Below are 14,076 nucleotides of genomic sequence, written 5' to 3'. Positions count from 1 at the left end.
TTTCAGTTTTGTCAATTGAAACAAAAAGGCGAAATTTTTATTTCATATTGAATCACCATAAAATATAACAGTCTTCCATGCACAAAAGCGTGCCTTTAATCTCTTTATGACATAATGAAACAATATCGCACAAGCAAGAGAGCAAATAGCAGCACGATTTCATTAGCAGAGCAACAGCATTTGTGAGTGACATTGTTTTTACAAAACAGTTCAATAAACAAGAAGTTAATGCACATTTCAGACACAATACTGACAGCAATGAAAATAGATCCCAACTAATTCAAAGCAGAATGAACCGTTTAGTTTCCAAGCAACACAAAGTTGAGGTGTTTCTATTCTTGATGAATCCGTGTGATGAATCCGATGAATCTGTGTTTTTTCGAAAGAATCGGAGGAGTGAATGATTCAATGACTCATTTACATTAAAGTTCCTCACTATTTTTATCATATTGTTAAGCGGCTGAAATAGTATGAGAAGTATGCAAGTATGCACACATGCGCTGAATCTGAAATCGCATACTGCCTGAGTAGGTACTACATTTGAATTTCAACTTACTTCACGACTGTTAAAAAGCATGTTCTATATAGTATGAATGTGGGTAATATGAATGAAATTTAGACGTACTATATCCACCACGCTGTCATTATCATGTGATGTAGTAGGTCATCTGGGGACTTTTCTCCTACTTTTTTAAACATACTGTACTATATAGTAGGGAAGTATTAGATTTCGGACGCAGCGCTAGAGTCTTTTCGATTGAATAATTCATTGACTCACTCCTAAAGACAATAATTTTTTGAGTGATATACAATACAAAGTCCCTGTGCTGTTTTCTGTTTTCACTATCCACAGTACAGTGTTTGTTTTTATCATTGCCATCATGATACCCCTTCAGTAAAACTACTGGAGTGAGTTGTCCTCCTACTGTCTGAAGCAGAACACTTGTGTGTTTGTTTGTAATGTATCAGCCATTAGAACGGATGATGACTCACTGCCCCATCCATGGAGGAAAAGATGTTATGATTAGTATGTGATACTACAGTACAGTGATACCCAGAGGGGCATTACGTCCTTCACGGGAGGCGTCAGGAGAGCCCTTAAGGTCTTATTAGACGGCTTCTGAAGAGCTTCTCCTGCCTCGTGATTAGGCAGAGCACATGCTGCTCAGACTGCAGTGCACCGCTACACTGACACACAGGGTGAGCTTGCTGTAAGGCACCTGAACACTTCTGAATTGCGAATATGTCTTGCAATTTCATTTAAATTGAACGTCTTAGGACCAATGGATCAAGCGATTATTACGATGCAGACGGTGCTGCCTGTCTGTGACGAATTAGCCTATCTGTGTATCTATATTCTGTGAGTGGCATTACAAATAAGTAAAGTCAAGCCACCTTTATTTATATAGCGCTTTTTACAATACAGATTTTATCAAAGCAGCTTCACAGTGATAACATGAAAATAATACAACAAAGTTTGTTTCTAGAAGAAAATTGCATCATCGTCCACCCTAAGTAAGACAAATCAAAAATATTGTTGAATGTTAAATATCCCCAACCAAGCAAGCCAAAAACCAAGGCAACAGTGGCAAGGAACCAAAACTCCATCAGGTGACAGAATGGAGAAAATAATAATAATTATAATTATATATATGAAGAGTTCAGATGCAAAAGCCTCTAAATGCCATCTGAAATTTTCTCATAGAATGATCATTTTTATCAAGCTTGTATATTTAAGTTCAGTAATTTCACTGAAATGACAATTCATTGCTATTTAAGTGAAATTATTGAATTTAAATATACGAGCTTGATAAAAATGATCATTCTATGAGAAAATTTCAGATGGCATTTAGAGGCTTTTGCATCTGAACTCTTCATATATATATATATATATATATATATATATATATATATATATATATATATATATATATATATATATATACTGTATATATATATATATATATATATATGTGTGTGTGTGTGTGTGTGTGTGTGTGTGTGTGTGTGTGTGTGTGTGTGTGTGTGTGTGTGTGTGTGTATTAATGAGTGCTTGTCATTTTTTTATAGTGTGGACTAGGGATGTAATAATAATAACAATTATATAAAATATTATTATTATTGTGTAATTAATCCTTAAAATACTCAAATGAAAACCTGAGTAGGCTATAACTGACAGTATGTAGAGTGCCATAATAATGTGGCTACATATTAACAGTCAAAATGCTTCTTGGTCAAAATTTCAAATTTGTGCAAAATGTGATTTATGTCATATACTGTTGAATTGTTAATGTGCATTAGGCCTTGCAGCACTTTAAATGCTGCCTAAAATACCCGCTACTATCCACTATGTCACTGTGTATAATCAAACAGCAATATTGAAACCCAGTTGTTATTTTTAATGAATTTCTTTAGTTATTGATTGTTTACTTGAATAATTATTTAAAGAGATATCCACTTAATTGAGGAGTAGTTGAAAGATGAATGTCTCTGTTTCAGTTTAAGTTATATTTATATTGAATAATTAGATTAGATTAATTACAAAATCAGTTTATTATTATTATTATTATGTATTGTTGCAAGAGGTTTATATAGCTGTGTTAATTGTTTCCGCTCATTGCAGGTGAACAGTGTTCCAGCGCTGCGGGTAGCTTTTTCCAGACTGCTCCTCTCACTTCTGCTGCTGTCTGATTGTCTGCCCACCTGAGAAGACAGGAGAGAAGAAGGGATGAATGTTAAAGAGGTCAGGTGAATCATTGAAAACGCACAATCAAATGCAACCAAATCCCTACGGCTGCTTGGTTTATTCACCCAATTTTCATTTCATCAAAGCATGAGATGCTCTTTGGATCATCTCAAATCATGCTGGAAAACATGTGAAATTCATTCAGCTCTGTTGTCATTAATGCAAAAGGGTGAAAAACCAAATACTAAGACATTCAGTTCAACTTTGCTCTGAAATTCTTACTAAATATGCAGATAACACATTTTGCAATAAATATTTTTTGCAGTTTGCAGTGAAGCCACAGAAGAAAAATTTTGGGTTTCCAAAAGAACTTTTCAGTGAACCATTTTTTTCTTAATATGATTAACATTTTAATAATCTAAATAACCTTTTTTTATAAAGAACCTTTTGTGCAATAGAAAGGTTCCTTGGATGCAAATGGTTTTCATTGAACCATTGATGCCAATAAAGAACCTTTATTTTTAGTGTACTATACAGAAAAGAGCTGCTCAGAATCACATGGCCACCAAGTGAGCTGACTTACTTTGTCAGACTGGAGCTTATTATTTTGGAAATCTTTTGTCATTTTTGTGAACAATATGCATCAGGAGGTCCATGTTCAGTCTAGGTGTATGCTGTCTGAAGCTGAGACTTACTGTAATGTAGACTAGAAAGACCAGAGTTCTGTGGAGATCTTCACACTGACAAGAGTGTGAGCTTCTACACAAGCGACTTTTCTGTTTCACAGAACCAAAATTCATTTCAACTCATTCTTCAGGAAGAAGCCCTGTCACAAAAGCAAATGATCAATGTTTAAACTTCTCTCACTTCTTCCATTCCTTCCATTTTATTTTCCTTTTAGCAGAAGGTGTGAGCTATCTCATCCAGCACACACCACCTGTCTACGACTGAGCCTGTGCCAAACTGCTGAATTGTATGAATATAGAATTGGTCCTCTGTGACAAGACAAACTATGCAGAAAATTGAGAATACCTCCATCAGTATTTGCCACAGTCATCATGTGTGATCAAATATTCATGCATCTATTCCCCTGCCTCCTCCTTTCTGATAAATACAGGTCCATTTATCTTGATACCCTTATCGTCATCATTATCTTTATTAAGCATATCTGGGTCATTCCTAAAGTTTGGTGGATTTTGGACTGAGCAGGTTTGTTGACAAAATATAATTTTTTTTATTTTTTTTTTTATTTTTTTATTTTTTTATTGTCAGAGTAAAGAAATGTATTTTATCATACAAAATTTTTTTGGGTCAAATATGGACATACCCAGCCATTGGGTTAATTTTTTTTATTACATTTTTAACCCAACGTTTGGGTAAAACAACCCAACATTTTTTAGAGTGTGATCAAGCTCAGGCTATAACCTAATAATCCTGACCAAATATTTCAAATTTCACATTCTATGAAACCACCCTGTTACATGACATTTTTACAATACAGTATGTAACAGGGTGGACCTTAAAAACAGGTTGTATACTGTATGTGAAACTTATGAAGCCCGTTATTAGCAAAGACAAACATGTTAGCAGAAGATTTACATTTAGGAAGAATTTTAATAGACATATACAATCATATACAATATACAAACAACATTTTCATGTCCAGTACTGTATAAGGACCTTCCATTTGGGAAGTTAATTTCCAGTCAAATGCAACAATCGGAAGTAACTGTTGTACAACCAATATTGATACTGATAAATTAAACATCACTAATGTTTGCTGATAATGATGATGGTAATGACATATAGTGCATCCCTATTATTTATATCAACTCTAAGAAGATTTCGTCAGTATCAGCAAATTGTTTCTTTTATTTACATGGTTTTAATATGATGTGCTTCATCTGAGAACTGTGGTCTGTGTGTTGATTTATAAGGTATTTTGTGGCTACACAGGCTACACCGTAATTTCAATTTGAATGGACAGTAAAACAAAGGTAGAACACCGTACAATCTGATAGGTAGCATTATTTAATAGAACACCGGCACAGTAACTTCATATTGCCGCACGGCTAAACAAAGGCAGAGTACCTTAACTCAATTTGAGCGTTCCAAAACAAAGCCAAAGAGCGGTAACTGGTGTTGTTCTGCCTTGGTTTCTCATGGGCTTTTGGAAGTTACTGTTAAGACAACCCATTATTTTCTCGAGAAAACAACAGAATTGATTCAAGATATTTATCCACATGATAAAGGAGGTCTTGAATGTGCCAAAAATATCAAGAACTCATTTTCGACCAAAAACAAAGTTACGGTCTTTTGCCTTTGCACTGCAGTATTGTTGCTCCATGTTCCTTTTCTTGTTATCATATGCCTGTCAGTTTAAATCCAAGCCCAAATCCTGGTAAGAACATTAATTGAGAGCTGATATTCAAGGGATAACAGTAACGTGTCTGCTCTTTTGAAAGTAAATGAGCACTGGCTATGAAGAGGAGACTAAGCAAGATCCTCCCATCAATAATGAATCCAGCTAAACCTCTGAGAACTCTAAAATTTCTCCTTTACGTATGAATTATGCATGCGCTTTAGTGCATTGCTGATCTCTTTCAGACGTTGTGCCAGGGTGTTTGTGACAGTAAAAGGCCAAATATTGCTGTTCTGTTTGGTCAGGAAGAAAGAAATTTGACTGAGCCCACAGACTGCAAAGCCAGCCAGTAATGTAGCTCAGCTCTGCGTGTGGCTGCCACATAACTGCCACAGACATTTTGATGTTATGATTTCAGATCCATCTTTTTTGAAGAAAGCCCTCCTCATAATAGGTATCCATTTTCAGTTTTTTTCTCTGTTGTCAAGCTATGGAAGTAAAATAATGACAAATGTTTTTGAAACAAAAAGTGTCATGTCAATCCAGTGTCAAGCCAACTTTATGCCAGTTTTTTTTCACTGGGAATCGCTTAGTGTAAAACTATGTTTGCACGTTATGTTCATTTTCTGAGTCCGCTTGCCTGTTCCTATATCTAGTATAGTCTACATCCCCAATAAGGTGCGTGTTTGGTCTTTTATATCACTGTATTAGTCCATTAAGCCTTAAGAGTCCTGACCGCAGGGGAATCCTGGAGGATGAGTATTGAGGGAAGTCGGCAATATAAAGTTAAGAAAACTAAACTACTGATATTCCTGCCATTCCTGTATGTCAAATGTTGCATTTTCTGTCGAATTTGAACCACTGAATTTGTGGAAGCAAATTTGTAAAGCGAAATAAAATGGACCGATAATTGCCTGTCAAATATTAGGTTGTATTTTTAAACAGAATTTATATTTTGGAAGTGAAATCTGAAAGGTGAATATGGATTATTGAATTTCGAAAAATAAAAACGTGTGTGAAATGTTTTGAATTGAAATATTCACAGCTTGAATATACAACCATGTTGAATTCCAGCCCATAAAAATGCAAGCCCTAAAAATGCAATGCATTAAAATGCAAGCAGGGTTAATGCAATGCATATTTTTTCAAGTAGTGCAATTCAACAAGCTTTTTTGTTTAAAAAAACATTTGTCATTATTTTACTTCCATATCAAACACTGAAAGACAAATATTTTATAAAAAATACTGCAATTTTCCACAAAAAAAAGAAAAGAAAGAATTATAGCTTTTGAGTTTATGGTGACAAGAGGAAATGCTTCCAGTTTGAATGCTGTTCTCCTTCAATTGGTAATTTTTGATGAACAACTACTACCATGATTAATACAAAATGTAGGCCTATACACAAACATCTCTTTTGAATAAATGCAGGTTTACCACCTGCTTTCCGTGGGTAGAAATAGTGCAACTCTAATTGCAGCAGACAAACAGCATTAGTTTTGTGAATAAGGTGCAAGCCATAATAAGCCTAATTTGCATAAGAGATGTGTTTGTGCTGAAACAATAACAATGATTTTAAATCATTTAAATTCAAATACTCACTATAAGGTGCTGTTTTGATGCATTTAACATTTGGTTAAATCGGCGGTTAGTGAATAAGAGACAGGTTTTGTGCTAAAATGTCGAATTAGTGGGTCAAAAGAGGACGAAATCGGGCTGTTGAAAGTTGAAAAGTAAGCAAGTGAGAGAATGAAAGAAAGAAAGAAAGAAAGTGCTTTTTAATAGTGGAATACCTCTCAGTTTAATGAGATTGTTCTCTATCTGTGGCACTTGCCAATACTAAAAAACAGACTCTGAAAAAATAATATATACAACATTTGCTATATGATGACATGGATTTCCCAAATAGCAGTCTGATTACTTTGACTTGAGGCAAGTTTGCATGTCTCCCTCATTAGTGCACAGAGAGTCCGCTGGGGGTTTTGCACCATGTTAATCACCTCCTGGATGCAATATGGATTCCACTCTCAAGTCCTCATTTCAGAGCACTGTTTTGACCAGGGCCTAGAGCAAATCACCTGCTATAATTGTGATCAATGGGCCATGTCAACCTATTTCACAGACAAGTGCTTCTCTTGGTGGCTGGGGTCAATGGCACAAATAGCAATGATTTACATAACCAATACTGAAAGTTGCAGAATCACTGCGAACAACTTACCTAATACAAGAGATTAAATCTTGCAGAGCAAGAGCATTTGAAAGCTTTTAGGAAAGACACTTAGCACTGTGGCTCTCAGATAGCACTGGGACCTGGGCACAAGCTTTTAAAAGAGATATATTGTCAATTTACTGAGAACAGAGTTAGCCTATAAAATCTTGTGTGGCAAAGGTTATTAGGTAGTATTTCTGACTGCACTCTGCAATCTCACCACTGATGCTACAGATTTTACATTAGCAATCCAGGCTGGAATGGTGTATCACACAGGTTGTTAGTATTTTGCTAGATTTTAATGTACATTCTGGTGCAGAGAGGAATGGGACATCCCCACATCCCCTACCAGTGGGCACATTGAACCCTCAATTCAGAGGTCGTGAATTCTGGTTGTTCTGTCTGCAGGTGTCTTGCAAAGGAAGGTACATCTTAGGGAGCATACATGTACTACAAAAAGTGCATTCACACATACTTTTTAATGTGCCATTAAATTCAAAGTTCTGTCATGAAACTCTGGTGCAGGCTTATAGGTTCTTTACTCAATTGTTAGCGATCACATCGTTATCTACACAGTGCAGCTGATTGGTTGCTGTGGCATCAGCGGCCAATGAGCTTGCTGCTCAACATTCAAATACTTGCCATTGTTTTTCGCTTTCAGAAACCCTCCACCTTCCCCGGTTCCACATGTATAGATCTGCTACAGGGGTTATTTCATGTATGTTATATGTGCAACAGCAGCATGTCTGTGAATGTATTGGCAGTAGCAAGTCTCAGTACTTGCTCTGCAGCAGCAGCAGCAGCGTAGCATATCTATCCGCCAAAGCCAAATACATTAACATTGCCATATCCAGTACCATGCCAATCTCTCAGAGATTGATAAAACTAAAACACTCTTAGTTTATTTAAAACTGATGGATGAGTCAAAATTAATTTCCAGTTTCCGATTTGACCATAACATTTAAATAGACCTGTTTTAAACCTGGACTATTCCCAAACACATACGTATTCTCAACATAATGAATTATCTTATCGTTGTTTCAGTTTTATGCACTTCCTTCTTAGTATTCATCAACTATTGTTTCTGCAAGGACTTCTGCAGTCTGATTGCACATCCCAACCTAAGGAAAAAATCCAGTCAAAATCCATTGAACACAAACTGTTTGCAGTGCAGTTTCTATTTGCAGCCCGCCTGAATGTGAATCACAAGGAGATTGTGCTTCTGTTTCTAGAAGGGACTAGCTCATAAGATCATGTTTGCTATCTTGCCATTCAAACATAACATAATCAATTTACATATGTATGTTGGACTGTGAATCTTCAAAAGTATTAATTAGGGTTCTTTAACCATTAATACAACTATTATTAATGTAATTAAGTATTGTATTTTAACACAAGTAAATGATGACTGACATTTTATTTTTGGGTGACTCGCCCTTTAAAAACAGCATTGCAACTATATTTGCTTGCTTTCATGCTCCTGAAATGTCTGAAGTAGAAGGATCTCAAATGTATGTGTGTGGAAAACCAACATAAAATGATCAATAAACATTAATAATGGCCTTCCCATGCAAGCACAGAGCGATTAAGCAAACGCATGGCGTATAAAGAACCGAAGATGTGCAAATATGCTCACACCATCTGCAAATCAGACCTTAATGTGATGATAGTTTCTAATCATTATCCATGACCTCAGCCTCCAAAGACAACCCGGTTAGTTTTATTTGCACAGGGCCAGGCACATATCATTAGAAGAGTCATTTCCAGTCTGGGCTGACTGTGGCTCTGTGATAAATGACATCAATGAGAGGCGATTCTCATTTCTCTGCCATTTTGTTTGGATTCAATTTAGTCAGAGCCCACAGTGGATGACACTCTGGTTTGGGCCTGGAAGCGCCCGGTTTCCAAGAGTGTCAGAGAAGCAGATGCTATAAATGAACATGAGAGTGCGTTAAAAAAAGGGAGGCTATCAAGAGGGTGTTGAAATCTTCATTACACCTGTCTAGCGATTATCATTTTCACAAGATTGTAAAAAAAAAAATATTAAATTAAAAAAATAAAGCTTTTCAAAGACACACGTTGGCACACATGACTCGTGAAGAAAAAAATAAAAAGAAGTTAATCAATATAAACTGCATATTATTTATGCATTGTATAATTACATATGTACTGCACATTATAATTTATTCGTATCAACACAGTGTGCTGAAAGGTGATAGATTCAGCTTTTTTATGCTTTTTTTAATCTGTGATATTGCTAAGGAATGTATTTGGATGATACTAAAAGCAACCGACCAACCACCAGAATTGATCTGTGCCGGAAAACATACACAGAACAAAATGAAACGGCGTGTGCTAAAATACATCTAAAATATTCCAGTGTTGAAGACACAGCCGAATAAATCTGGGAATTCTGCCAGTCAGAGGAAATTACCAAATGCCAGTCGGAGCAGGCGGTCCAGTTAATGATCACCTACTCGGTCTTGATCAAACTCCTGTACTTCAATCATCACTGATAACCACTAAATTACTATAAAATAAGGAACACTGACAAATAGACTACAAATCCCTGGAGAGAACGGCGTTGTAAGCGAATCGACCTAAAATTGTTTTTAATATCAACTGTGTGGGCGGCTCGTTCATACTATATGGGGAAAGCTTTATGACACCCTAATAATATTTTACAGTGAAGTGTTCAGCTGTCTCTTAGAGAGACGAGCCAGACTAGATAAATTACTGGCAATTTCCAAGATGACATTCTGAGATAAAGGATCCTGTGTGTTTTTGTGAGTGTCATTAAACTATCCATCAAAGAGCCAAACCACCCTCGCTGCCCACAAACCATTTACTATTGCACTCAAGTGTTATCAGTTGAAACGCCTGATGTTTTCTTTTATTTATTTAATTATTGTCATTGTTGTGTCTTTTATCTCCAGGCAAAAAAGGTTCAGTTCGACTTATGCTAATCAGTTTTAAGTTCACTACTTTATCTTTTTTTTTTTTTGGAAAACCAAAAAATTCTAATTTTAGCAAAAATTAGAAACATCTCTAAGCTGAAATAGCCGCTGTCTGTATCTTCACATATACCGTGGGGTTAAAAGCGAGGGTGTGTGCTGGCAGGTCTCTGCACAGGAATATCTGTAAATATCGCTGCCTGCTGAGTTTCCTGCTGACTACTGCCAATGGGTGACAATTACCAGGATCCAGAGAAAGGCTCAACCAAGACTCTGGGCTGATGACCAAAAGGTGACATTTAACTCATGTCCTCCTTTGGTGAGCAAACATAGTGATCGATGGATCAAAACAGTTCTGATTTAAACAACACAGGGAAAATGTCAGTAACAATTAGCTGATTCGGTCATTGGCAGGAGAAGAAGTAGCCTGCTGTTCAATGGCCTTTGCTGGGCGTCCGATATTACCTTTTCCGTAATAAAGAAGAGATAGCAACGTTTATGCCTCTAGAATGCCACTAATGGTAAATACACAACGGTCGATTCTGTCACATTTTCCACTTGCAAAGGTTTGAAGCAAAAAAGAGGGTGAGAAAATTTCCTCTAGCCTTTGAGGCTGAGAATGATGCATGCAAGCAAGGGCTCTGATCTTATTACTGTTGAATGATTGCCCGAAACCGAATTCAGAGGAATGAACAGTCGTACAATGGTGATTGGAGCTTAGAGAGAAATGGTTCAGCCCTGTGGAAAAGGTAAGGAGCACAAATCTAAAATCCCCCATTCCTTTCCACGAGAAGGACAAAACCTGCAGATTGGATTATTTCATTTGAAGAAAGTGAGACATTTTCTCATTCCATTGATTGGTAACCCTGTCATTATTAGGATTCAACTTTGGACATAAATAAGAAAGTTTCATAAATAAGAAACAGAAGAAAAAAATATCACAGTTGGCTGAAAAAAAAACAAACAGTGACATTATTCATTCAGTTGAAAAGAACACTGTGGGTCTAAAATAATGTGTATGAGTAAATACAAGTACAGATATTTTACTCATCCGGCTTCTAGTTTTTCCTGACGCTTTTAATTTTTCATTTGTTTTGAATGTGTTCCTTTGAGGGGTCACTCTGTTGTGTTCAGCTAGGTTATATCTAGTTTTGTTTATTGTTGATGCAGCAAACTATTTTAACATCGAGACCATTTGATGCATGACAAAGATTAGTGTGTCTTTTATAAAGGACCAGCAGTCAGCACCATGGACAGAGGCATGGTGCTTAAATTAGTATGTTATTATATTTAAAGTCGACATGAAACGGAAGTTTCCTCTAAGTGCCATCTGAAATTTCCTTCTAGAATGATAATTTTTATCAAGCTTGTATGTTTATGTTCACTTATTTCACTTTAATGGCAATGCAAATGACCTATTAATTGTCATTAAGGTGCAATTACTGAACTTAAATATATACGAGCTTGAAAAAAATGCTAATTTTAGAAGAAAATGTCAGATGGCACTTAGAGGCTTTTGCATCTGAAGTGTTCAATTGTTATTTTTTGCCCATTTGTGACGTATATCCGAGTGAAACGGCTTCTGAAATGAGAAGAAATGTAGGGCAGGGCTTGATTTCGTCCTTCGGGAATTGATTGGTTCGTTGGAAGTTGGGTGTTGTTATGAGGGCACATGAAGTGCACAAATAAATAATTTATAATAAACACTACAATATAAAAAAAAAATATATATATAAAAAAAAAAGAATTGTTCATTTTGATTTCATAGCGACTTTAAAGGATAGTTCAATAAAAAATGAAAATTATCTCATAATTTACCCACCTTCATGTTGTACCAAAGCTCTATGGAACACAAAATATGTTTGTTTTTTTTCAAGAATTTTTTAACAATGGCCAATGTTGAAACCCATTGCAAAACAGGTTTGGAATGACATGAGGGTGAGTAAATTATTTAGACAGAATAATTTTAAGTAAACTATCCCTCATCGGTGGAACACAAAATAAAGTATTTTGACAAATATTTCAGTACTTTTGTCCATTTAATGGAAGTCAAGGGTATCTAAGACTCTTTAGTTACCAAAATCCTTCAAAATGTTTGACAAAACAACATGTGGATGAGTGAATCATGAAAGAATCTTCCTTTTCGGGTGAACTTATTCCTTTAAATGCACAAGTAAATTATTGTCAATTTAATCACTGAAGAAGGAACTAAGAAGGAGGTATAGTTGCATTGACACATGTAATTGAAAATACAGAATACAAAAACATATTAAATAGGTAGGTTAAAACAACCCCCAGACGAATCTTTCCAGGATATAACCAGGTAATTGAAAATCATTTCGAAATGGCACTCCACTCCTCCGGAAATATTACATCCAGCAGAGTTTGAAATTGTTCCACTAAAAATTAAACAACTCCTTAAAGGCTGACCGCACTTTGACCTGGGTTATTTCAGATGATATCTCGCAGCACTAACCTCTGCAGTCAATAACATTTCTATATATTGTAGAGATCGCGTTCAGAGATATCAGGAGAATGAGACTCAGAGCTCGGCGAAATGAAAAGGTTAATGAAGCCCCATGCTTAATTGTATCAATGTCATCTGGGCCAATGCTGTTGACCCAATTGATCCATGGTCTCTGATCAAATTTCACTAAAAGCGGATTCAGAGTCTCAGCAAGGGTGGCTGATTAGCAAGACAGACTCTCTGGTGCCCCACTAATTGGGAAAATCGTCTACAGAGAGACAATCTCTCTGTATACCCCATGCTTTCACTGAAGAGAATAGTCACAGCTTGCATTATTATATTTACATGTATTTGACATTGTATGTTAAATAAAAACACCTTTTAAAACACTATTACAAGGCACATTTTTCACTGAGCAACTGATAATCCCAATGTGTTCATGTTATTTTGGGGTACAGTGCTCATTTCATGGTGTCAACATTTGTATAAATATAATCTGCACATTCAGTATTTGGTGGGAAATGTCAAACTGACACTCAACAAGATAGTGACATTTGCTGACTGAAATGCTCTTGTTCTCTTGAGCAATCCATGTCTACAACTTCCAAGCCGTTGGCGATGACAGAGGTTAGAAAGGATTTGATTGCCTGTACAGGCCACGTAGGATTATATCCAATACATGCAGGCAACATTCATAATGAGAATATGTTTATCACCTTACACCACTCCACTCACCTACACCACTCACTAAGACATCTGGACATTAAAATCCTCCGCTCTGAAAGGAGGATTGCAATCGTAGGGATCTCACCTGGGCAAACCAAAGCCTGTTTGAATCTCTCTCTCTCTCTCTCTCTCTCTCTCTCTCTCTCTCTCTCTCTCTCTCTCTCTCTCTAAGAGATATGAGACCTGTCAACATTAATGTTCCTCTAGACAGACACATTGAAATAAAGCTCTGTGTAGCAGATTATAGGGAATGAGGATTAAGGGCCTGTTTGTCTTGATAATTGTTTTTAGGAAATATTAAATATTATTTAACCTTCCAGGTTGGTTAAACAGGTTGATATCTTCAAACAACAACAAGACAGGGGGAGAGAAAGAGAGGATTTAAATCAAAACGTTATTTACAGATGCTTAAATCACTTCTATTTCACAATTTTCTAATTTAATACCAAATATTATCAGCATAGCAATTTGCATAGCAGTGTCCTTATTACTTACTATAGCAATAACAGTAAATAAATGATGTATAATTACAAGCAACTAACCCTAAACCAAACTCTACTCATATAGTGCCCTATGTACATGATTTTAATTACTGTTACTCAGTACTTAATTGTATAATTACACTGTAACAAGGACACCTTAAAAGTAGTGTAAACAGTATGATTAACATGAATT

Source organism: Leuciscus leuciscus (assembly GCF_965113295.1).
Source record: "Leuciscus leuciscus genome assembly, chromosome: 1".
Lineage (NCBI taxonomy): Eukaryota > Metazoa > Chordata > Actinopteri > Cypriniformes > Leuciscidae > Leuciscus > Leuciscus leuciscus.
Note: the sequence above shows the minus strand (reverse complement) of the source record.